This window comes from Crinia signifera, chromosome 8, assembly GCF_055691185.1.
Source record: "Crinia signifera chromosome 8, ASM5569118v1, whole genome shotgun sequence".
NCBI classification, from domain to species: Eukaryota; Metazoa; Chordata; class Amphibia; order Anura; family Myobatrachidae; genus Crinia; species Crinia signifera.
In genome coordinates, this window is record NC_139224.1 from 180,693,804 (window position 1) to 180,703,390 (window position 9,587).

The following is a 9,587-nucleotide window of genomic DNA, read 5'->3' on the forward strand; positions in this document are numbered from 1 at the left end:
AGCGCAGTGCCTGTATCCTAGAGCCAGGAATTAGCGCAGTGCCTGTATCCTAGACCCAGGAATTAGCGCAGTGCCTGTATCCGCCAAGACCTCAAATCCAGGAATTAGCGCAGGGCCTGTATCCTAGACCCAGGAATTAGCGCAGTGCCTGTATCCACCAACACTGCAGACCCAGGAATTAGCGCAGTGCCTGTATCCTAGACCCAGGAATTAGCGCAGTGCCTGTATCCACCAACACTGCAGACCCAGGAATTAGCGCAGTGGCTGCATTCACCAACTGTTTCCAGTGTCTAGATAGACAGTCAGTAGGTTGACCACAAGATATGGTATAGGTCAACATTGTCAAAAGGATTACAGTTAAAATGTAGACAATGAAAAGTTTGCCCCCTCTCTCCATCCATAAAACCCGGAAACCCTTATCTGGCTGCTGCAGCTGCCTCTCTCCACCGATCAGCACACGACACTGATCAGCCTCTGCCGTGGAGGAGGGGGCGCGGGACCTTGTCCCCTTTAATAGACCCGGTAGTTAGGGTGCGCCAATGGTTCACCGCTAGAAGCACCACTGGCGCACCCTTTCTTTACAGAGGCATGCCCGGATATTTCTTGGGAGAGCCCATCCCTGTAGCACAGTTCAGCCCGTGAAATTTCCGGCCATACCACTAAAGGGGTAAATGGCCTATAAGGGTCCATTAAATTTTCACTTTACAAAACTTTTGAGAATTGCAAAGTATAAACTTTCGCTGTACAATACGATGGAAGGCACACACACGTGTGTGTGTATATATATATATATATATATATATATATATATACTAGGTGATTCATCGCGCCCTACGGGCGCTCTTCACACCGTTGTAAGGGGCTGCTCCCCCTTAATTTGTGAACATTTGTATATGAGAAAGATGGTTAGAATTGTATGAAAGATACCTGTATTGCAACTTCAGTTATAGGTGAAATGTGTTAAATAGAGAGCATATGATGTGGAAGGGGGTGTGTATTGTTTTGTTTAATTAAAAAGGGGTTACAGAGTAAGATGTACATTGATAGTGTGGATGGTACAGTGACATTTGTGGGTGTGGGGGGGTGCTGTGTGTGCATGTTGTTTAGGTGTGTGTGTGCAATAGTATAGTAGGGTGTTTCTGAGTCAGCGGCTCCCCACTGGCGGAGGTCACGACACAGGAAAACAGGAGGCTGGGTAGTGATAGGGGTGTGTGGGAATAAGGGGGACTAAAGAGGAGGGTGGGAGATACTGTGCTGCTTCTGCCAGTGGGTGAGGGTCCAGCGTGGCAGTACAGGATGGTGGCCCTTAGTCAGTGTCTCCTCCTACTGGGTGGGAGTTTGGGTGCATGAGAGCAGGAGGCTGGGCTATAAGGCATGATAGGGGCATGTGGGCAAAACAGCGTCAGCGACTCCCCAGTGGTGGAAGTTACGGTTCAGGAGAGCAGGAAGCTGGGTAGTGATAGGGGTGTGTGAGTATACGGGGGACTGAAGAGGGGCTTAGGGGTATCGTGAATTGCGGGAGGGGCGCAGGGGGTGCCGTGAATCAAGGGAGGGAGGGGGTGCAGGTGTCGGTGAATCGCGGGAGAGGGCGGGGGTCCGCAAAGCATGGGAGGGGGCGTGAATTGCGTGAGGGGGGGTTGCGAATTGCGGGAGGGGGGGGGGGCACGGGGCGCGATGAATCACCTAGTTGGTTATATATTCTTGTAGAAGGATGGTAGGATGTTGCTGTCATTCAGAATGCATTTACATAAACAGTAATAGTAGCAGTAAAAGGTCTGACTTAAAACACCTACAGTAAAACAGAACAGGTGTTATATATTATACAAAGAATTGGTTGATGATGTGTAGGTTGACGTGCACATAGTTGTCACTGGAAAAAAATTGCTACAAGAAAAAATCAACACAGAAAGTTCAACACATGTAAATGTTGACATAAGTGTGGCACTTCATCGGTGTCCATGTCGACACATGAGAATGAATATGAAAACATTCAAAAAAAGAAAAATAAATCTTCAAAAACTCATGTCAACCTTTTTCATTGTCGACCATAGCCGTGCCAGTGTTTTGCATGTGCCATTTAATCCTGGGGTTGCCGTGAATCACGCGCGGGGGTGGGGGAGGGAGGAGTAGAGGGTTGTCCGCGAATCACGGGAGGAGGGGTCGTGGGTGGATGCCGTGAATTGCGGGAGGATGGGTCGTGGGGGGGGGTGTGGGTGCCGCGAATCGTGGGATGGGGGAGCGCGGGGGGTTGCAGTGAATTGCGGGAGGGTGGGTCGCGGGGGCGGGGGGTTGCCGCAATGACAGGAGGGGGGGTCAGGGGTGGGGAATCACGGTGGGGGGGGTCGTGGGGGGCACCATGAACCGCGGGAGGGGGGGGGGGGCCCAGGGGTTGGCGCGAATTGCAGGAAGGGGGGGTGTCACGGGGTGGGGCAGCGAATCGCGGGAGTCACCGGGGGTGCCGTGAATTGCGGGGGGTGTGCTGCAAATCGCGGGAGGGGGGTCGCGGGGGGTGCCGCGAATCGCCACAAGAAAAAAATCAACACAGAAAGGTCAACACATGTAAATGTTGACATAAGTGTGGCACTTCATTGGTGTCCATGTCGACACATGAGAATGAATATGAAAACATTGAAAAAGTGAAAAATAAATCTTGTCAACCTTTTTCATTGTCGACCATAGCCATGTCAGTGTTTTGCATGTGCCATTTAATCGTGGGGATGCCGTGAATGGGGGGGGGGGGGGAGGGAGGTGCATACCCAATATGACCCTCTCCAGGAGGAACACATTGCTCTGTTTCTGGACTTTCTTCTTAATTTATGGATTACCATCACCTGTGCTTAAACACCTTTCTTATCAATTACCCTGTTTAAAATGACAGGTGATGACAATCATAAATTAAGATGGAAGTCCACAAACAGAGCATTCTGTCCCTCCTGGAGAGGGTCATGTTGGGAGGTATGGAGGTGTGGGGCGCTCACCTGGTGTGTCTGGTGAGTAGCTGTGTCTTTGCTGTGTAACATGGAGAGGCAGAGGGTGTCTGGCACTGTCTGGGGGCTCACTGGGCTGGTTCTCTGTCATGTGAGTCAGTCATGTGAGTCAGTCATGTGAGTCAGAGGCTCCACCCAGGGTTATATCTCCAGACACACTTTGAGTGACAGATGTAGCCAAATATATATGCACTATGCATGGAGTTGATTTTATATAGTGTGGCGAGCCACCGAGCCCAAAGCGTGGCGAGTGTACGCGGATTACTGCGCTCGCCACACTATATAAAATCAACTCCATGCGTAGTGGATAGTGGGGTTATGAACAGGTAAAAAATTGCTTTGTATCGCATCCATATATTGGCCGATATTGCATCAGATATATCTGCCGATATATCGGCTGCCGTGAATTTACACAAGTACCGATATATATATATACCATATATACTCAAGTATAATCCTACTTTTTCAGAACATTTTTTGTGCTGACAAGGCCCCCTCGGCTTATACTCGAGTGAGGGTCCCACTTGTCAATAAGTTTCCCCAGTTTTTTGTTGTAAAAATACTGTAGGTGCCTCGGCTTATATTCGGGTATATATATATATATATATATAGTGTAATGAGTGCACAACAGCTGCTAGTGTGAGCCGTCAGCATTACACAAGCAGATGATCTGTTAGGTGGCCCCCGTACGCCCATAGGATGATCGTTGAAGCACCGGTTGTATATTTCCAGCTTATTGCATAAAATCTGTTTGCTGCAGATAAAAGCCTCATTATTATTATTATTATTATTACTATCATTATTATTATTACTATTATTTTGTACTGAGCCGACGGAAAGTCATTTTGTTTCATTACGTGTAGAACAAGTCCGCACCATTCTCATTATAGACGAAGAGCCGACTCGCTAGCATCGCAATTATCTTATTGATGCCAATTTAGCATGAAAGCCGCTAAGATTGGGGCTGATAATAAGAAGAGCGATCGCCGGAATTGCTGCTCTGTTACATTACAGGAGAGGGGTTTATGGAAGGGTAGAAAACATCCATTTCTGTGCACGGTTATAGGGCCGACGTGGATAAACACAACACTATATATATATATATATATATAACATTTATTACACCGGTGTCCAATATCATTTAGATGAATACATCAAATTAGGGCCCAAATAAATTGCTATATACCATGGGTCTTCAAACTGTGGCCCTCCAGATGTTGTGGAACTACATGTCCCAGCATGCCCTGACAGTATTGGCATGCTCTTATAGGAAAAAAATGTTGCAATGCATGCTGGGACATGTAGTTTCACAACATCTGGAGGCCCACAGTTTGAAGACCCATGGTATATACTAATAGATAGGAGGTGGATCAATATATCTTCATATAAAAAACATTAGTAATAATTGTGTGCAGCAATATTTTAATTAATTGTCCTCTTTAGTTGTGGAGAATGCGGTCAAACATTGGTATGTCCATGCGCACAGGATTGGTATGTCCAGGCGCACAGGATTGGTATGTCCAGGCGCACAGGATTGGTATGTCCATGCGCACAGGATTGGTATGTCCAGGCGCACAGGATTGGTATGTCCAGGCGCACAGGATTGGTATGTCCAGGCGCACAGGATTGGTATGTCCAGGCGCACAGGATTGGTACTGTATGTCCAGTCGCACAGGATTGGTATGTCCAGTCGCACAGGATTGGTATGTCCAGGCGCACAGGATTGGTATGCCCATGCGCACAGGATTGGTATGTCTATGCGCACAGGATTGGTATGTCCAGGCACACACGATTGGTATGTCCAGTCGCACAGGATTGGTATGTCCAGGCGCACAGGATTGGTATGTCCAGGTGCACAGGATTGGTATGTCCAGGCGCACAGGATTGGTATGTCCAGGCGCACAGGAATGGTACTGTATGTCCAGTCGCACAGGATTGGTATGTCCAGTTGCACAGGATTGGTATGTCCAGGCGCACAGGATTGGTATGCCCATGCGCACAGGATTGGTATGCCCATGCGCACAGGATTGGTATGGCCAGGTGCACAGGATTGGTATGGCCAGGCGCACAGGATTGGTATGCCCATGCGCACAGGATTGGTATGTCCAGGCGCACAGGATTGGTATGTCCATGCGCACAGGATTGGTATGCCCATGCGCACAGGATTGGTATGCCCATGCGCACAGGATTGGTATGTCCAGGCGCACAGGATTGGTATGTCCATGCGCACAGGATTGGTATGCCCATGCGCACAGGATTGGTATGTCCAGGCGCACAGGATTGGTATGTCCATGCGCACAGGATTGGTATGCCCAGGCGCACAGAATTGGTATGCCCATGCGCACAGGATTGGTATGTCCAGGCGCACAGGATTGGTATGCCCAGGCGCACAGGATTGGTATGCCCAGGCGCACAGGAATGGTACTGTATGTCCAGTTGCACAGGATTGGTATGTCCAATCGCACAGGATTGGTATGTCCAGGCGCACAGGATTGGTATGTCCAGGCGCACAGGATTGGTACTGTATGTCCAGTCGCACAGGATTGGTATGCCCATGCGCACAGGATTGGTATGCCCATGTGCACAGGATTGGTATGTCCAGGCGCACAGGATTGGTATGTCCAGGCGCATAGGATTGGTACTGTATGTCCAGTCGCACAGGATTGGTATGTCCAGTCGCACAGGATTGGTATGTCCATGCGCACAGGATTGGTATGTCCAGGCGCACAGGATTGGTGTGTCCATGCGCACAGGATTGGTATGTCCATGCGCACAGGATTGGTATGTCCAGGCGCACAGGATTGGTATGTCCATGCGCACAGGATTGGTATGTCCAGGCGCACAGGATTGGTATGCCCATGCGCACAGGATTGGTATGCCCATGCGCACAGGATTGGTATGCCCAGGCGCACAGGATTGGTATGCCCATGCGCACAGGATTGGTATGCCCATGCGCACAGGATTGGTATGGCCAGGCGCACAGGATTGGTATGGCCAGGCGCACAGGATTGGTATGGCCAGGCGCACAGGATTGGTATGCCCATGCGCACAGGATTGGTATGTCCAGGCGCACAGGATTGGTATGTCCAGGCGCACAGGATTGGTATGTCCATGCGCACAGGATTGGTATGCCCATGCGCACAGGATTGGTATGTCCAGTCGCACAGGATTGGTATGTCCATGCGCACAGGATTGGTATGCCCATGCGCACAGGATTGGTATGCCCAGGCGCACAGGATTGGTATGTCCATGCGCACAGGATTGGTATGCCCAGGCGCACAGGATTGGTATGCCCAGGCGCACAGGATTGGTATGCCCATGCGCACAGGATTGGTATGTCCAGGCGCACAGGATTGGTATGCCCAGGCGCACAGGATTGGTATGCCCAGGCGCACAGGATTGGTATGTCCAGGCGCACAGGATTGGTATGTCCAGGCGCACAGGATTGGTATGTCCAGGCGCACAGGATTGGTATGCCCAGGCGCACAGGATTGGTATGTCCAGGCGCACAGGATTGGTATGCCCAGGCGCACAGGATTGGTATGTCCATGCGCACAGGATTGGTATGTCCAGGCGCACAGGATTGGTATGTCCAGGCGCACAGGATTGGTATGCCCAGGCGCACAGGATTGGTATGTCCAGGCGCACAGGATTGGTATGTCCAGGCGCACAGGATTGGTATGTCCAGGCGCACAGGATTGGTATGTCCAGGCGCACAGGATTGGTATGCCCAGGCGCACAGGATTGGTATGCCCATGCACACAGGATTGGTATGTCTAGGCGCACAGGATTGGTATGTCCATGCGCACAGGATTGGTATGTCCATGCGCACAGGATTGGTATGTCCATGCGCACAGGATTGGTATGTCCAGGCGCACAGGATTGGTATGTCCAGGCGCAAGTTACAAGTGGAGAGACTCATCACTTTGATTATCCTGCGGTTTCAGAGACTGAGTACCATGGGGCCGGCACAGTTCGGCCATATTGGAGACGCTGTCTTTGTGTGGCGTTCCAGCTGACTGCTGAACCGTTTTTCTACATAAGAAATGCTGTCAGTGTGCATTAAATTACCAGATGTTGTGCTTACAGTTCGCCGTCTGCTGCCCTGGCACAGGCTCGCATTCTTGACTTCCGCCTGGCCAGGCAGCGGTCACTCACCCCTGCGTGACTGGCGCAGCTCAGTGCTCACTCCGGTGCATCCCACGCTGTCATTGACATATTGTCCCACCTCTGCCTTCCAGACGCAGTGCATGCAAGGAGAAGGAGAAGGCGGGACAGCAGTCAATTGGGTGGCACCATTGCATGATCATCACATAGCCCAGGAGAGGACCCACTGTGCAGTTTGTAATTCGGCCCGGGGAGATTCATCACCCATCCCTAGGTTGATCAGCCAGCGTCACCGTGAAACTAGTGAGTGCAGTCTGTGGGGAGTCTGGGGTCAGTCAATCAGTGGGTGGTGTGTAATGGAGGAGAGGAACATGGAGAATATTTGCAGTGGGACGAAGAAGGGGAATAGAGTGTATATGGGAGAAGAGGATTTTAGGGTGTATGTGGGTGGAATAGGGTGTGTGGTGGGTATAGCGGGTTATGGGTTGTATGTTGGGGGACAGGAACTGAAGTGCAGGATGTGTTGGGGGTAGCAGTATATGGGGTGTTTGTAGGAAATAGGGGCATAAGGTATGTTGGGGGTACTACACATAGATATATCTATATAGAGAGAGAGAGAGCGAGAACAAGAGGGTCTGGCTCTCCCTTCTTACAGAAGCATGTATATCACAAAGTCCAAACGACAATGACGTTTGTATTTAATAGAGATGGCATGACCAGTATGAGGATGTGGAAAGGTCACTCCTGCATGGAGCGATTGTCATGTGACACATCCAGAGCACTTTACACATCCCTGCTTCTGAGTCAGCAGCCATGTGTGGTCTTCCCTGTGGGATGTGTCTGCTTCTGAGTCAGCAGCCATGTGTGGTCTTCCCTGTGGGTTGTGTCTGCTTCTGAGTCACCAACCATGTGCGGTCTTCCCTGTGGGTTGTGTCTGCTTCTGAGTCAGCAGCCATGTGCGGTCTTCCCTGTGGGGTGTGTCTGCTTCTGAGTCAGCAGCCATGTGCGGTCTTCCCTGTGGGGTGTGTCTGCTTCTGAGTCAGCAGCCATGTGCGGTCTTCCCTGTGGGGTGTGTCTGCTTCTGAGTCACCAACCATGTGCGGTCTTCCCTGTGGGGTGGGTCACAAAAAATTATATAAAAGATGTGGGAGGCCAGGCCTATCTTCACTTCCAAAGTGGACACCATCTCCCTTGGAAGAAAAGTATCCCCAAGGGTCAACTAATCCGCATCAGAAGGAACTGCTCCTCACTTTCTGATTTTGAGTCCCAAGCGGACCAGATGATGACCTCCTTCAAAAATAGAGGTTATCAGGATGCCCTAGTCACGAAGGCATTTGAGGAGGTTGTCAGTCTGGATAGAGATTCCCTCCTCAGTATGGAAAAGAAAAATACTAAAGGTATAAATTCAGACGGGAACACCGAAAATAGGAAAATGGCCTACATAAGTACATTTAACAGTCATTTTTCAGAAGTCAAAAACATAATCCGAAAAAATTATAATATTTACACCAGGACCCATTACTAACAAGTATATTACCAAACAAACCCCTTTTTGTCTTCAAAAAGAACCGTTCCCTCAAAAGCATTTTGGCTCCTAGTTTCCTGGCCACCAATAGTACCCCTTCACCTCTGACCTCTTGGTTACCCTCTGGACTAGCGGGATTTTACCGATACAATGGCTCTAGGTGTATTACATGTACACATATAAAAAATACAAAAACTACATGAATAATGATGGAGAACAGAGTACATCCCATCAGAAATTTCATCAATTGCAATACCACTCATGTCATTTATGTATTAACATGCGAATGCGGACTCAAGTACGTAGGACGTACGACCAGAAAGCTCCGCATTCGATTTTTAGAACATCGCCGCAATATTAAAAACTGTATAACAGCTCAGAGTGTATCCCGACATTTTTTTGAGAAGCATAATGCAGGCCCCCAGGGTTTGGAAATTATTGGATTGGAACCTATCAAGAACACAAATAGAGGGGGGGACAGGTTCAGTAGATTATGCAGACAAGAGGTGTTCTGGATGCATCTGCTGAACTCTATCCAGCCAGAAGGCCTTAACGAAATGGTGGAATTAAATTCAGTTATTTGAACCCCCTAATTTGAATGTATCCATTCCTTGGGATCAACAGTATGTTTCCTCATCAGTTTACATTAACCCCCACATATATGAAAACCCTTTTTCTTGATCTTGATTCAGTATTATCACCATAAATCTTCTCCCTGTGATTAAGTTCCTTTCCTATTTGTATATTGTTCTCCAAAATCTATAAAATATATGCCCTGTATGCCCTCCCATTTATGTCTTATAATTCTATTTGGATTTCTGTATATATGAAGCTGTACAAAATTGAATATATCTATCTCATTGATGTCTCTTCCCCTTAATTCATTAATCTACCACCAGGGGCCATTGAACTGGAACTGTACCTGTTAAAGTCTGGTATTATGGTTGCTAGGCAACCGGAATAACGTG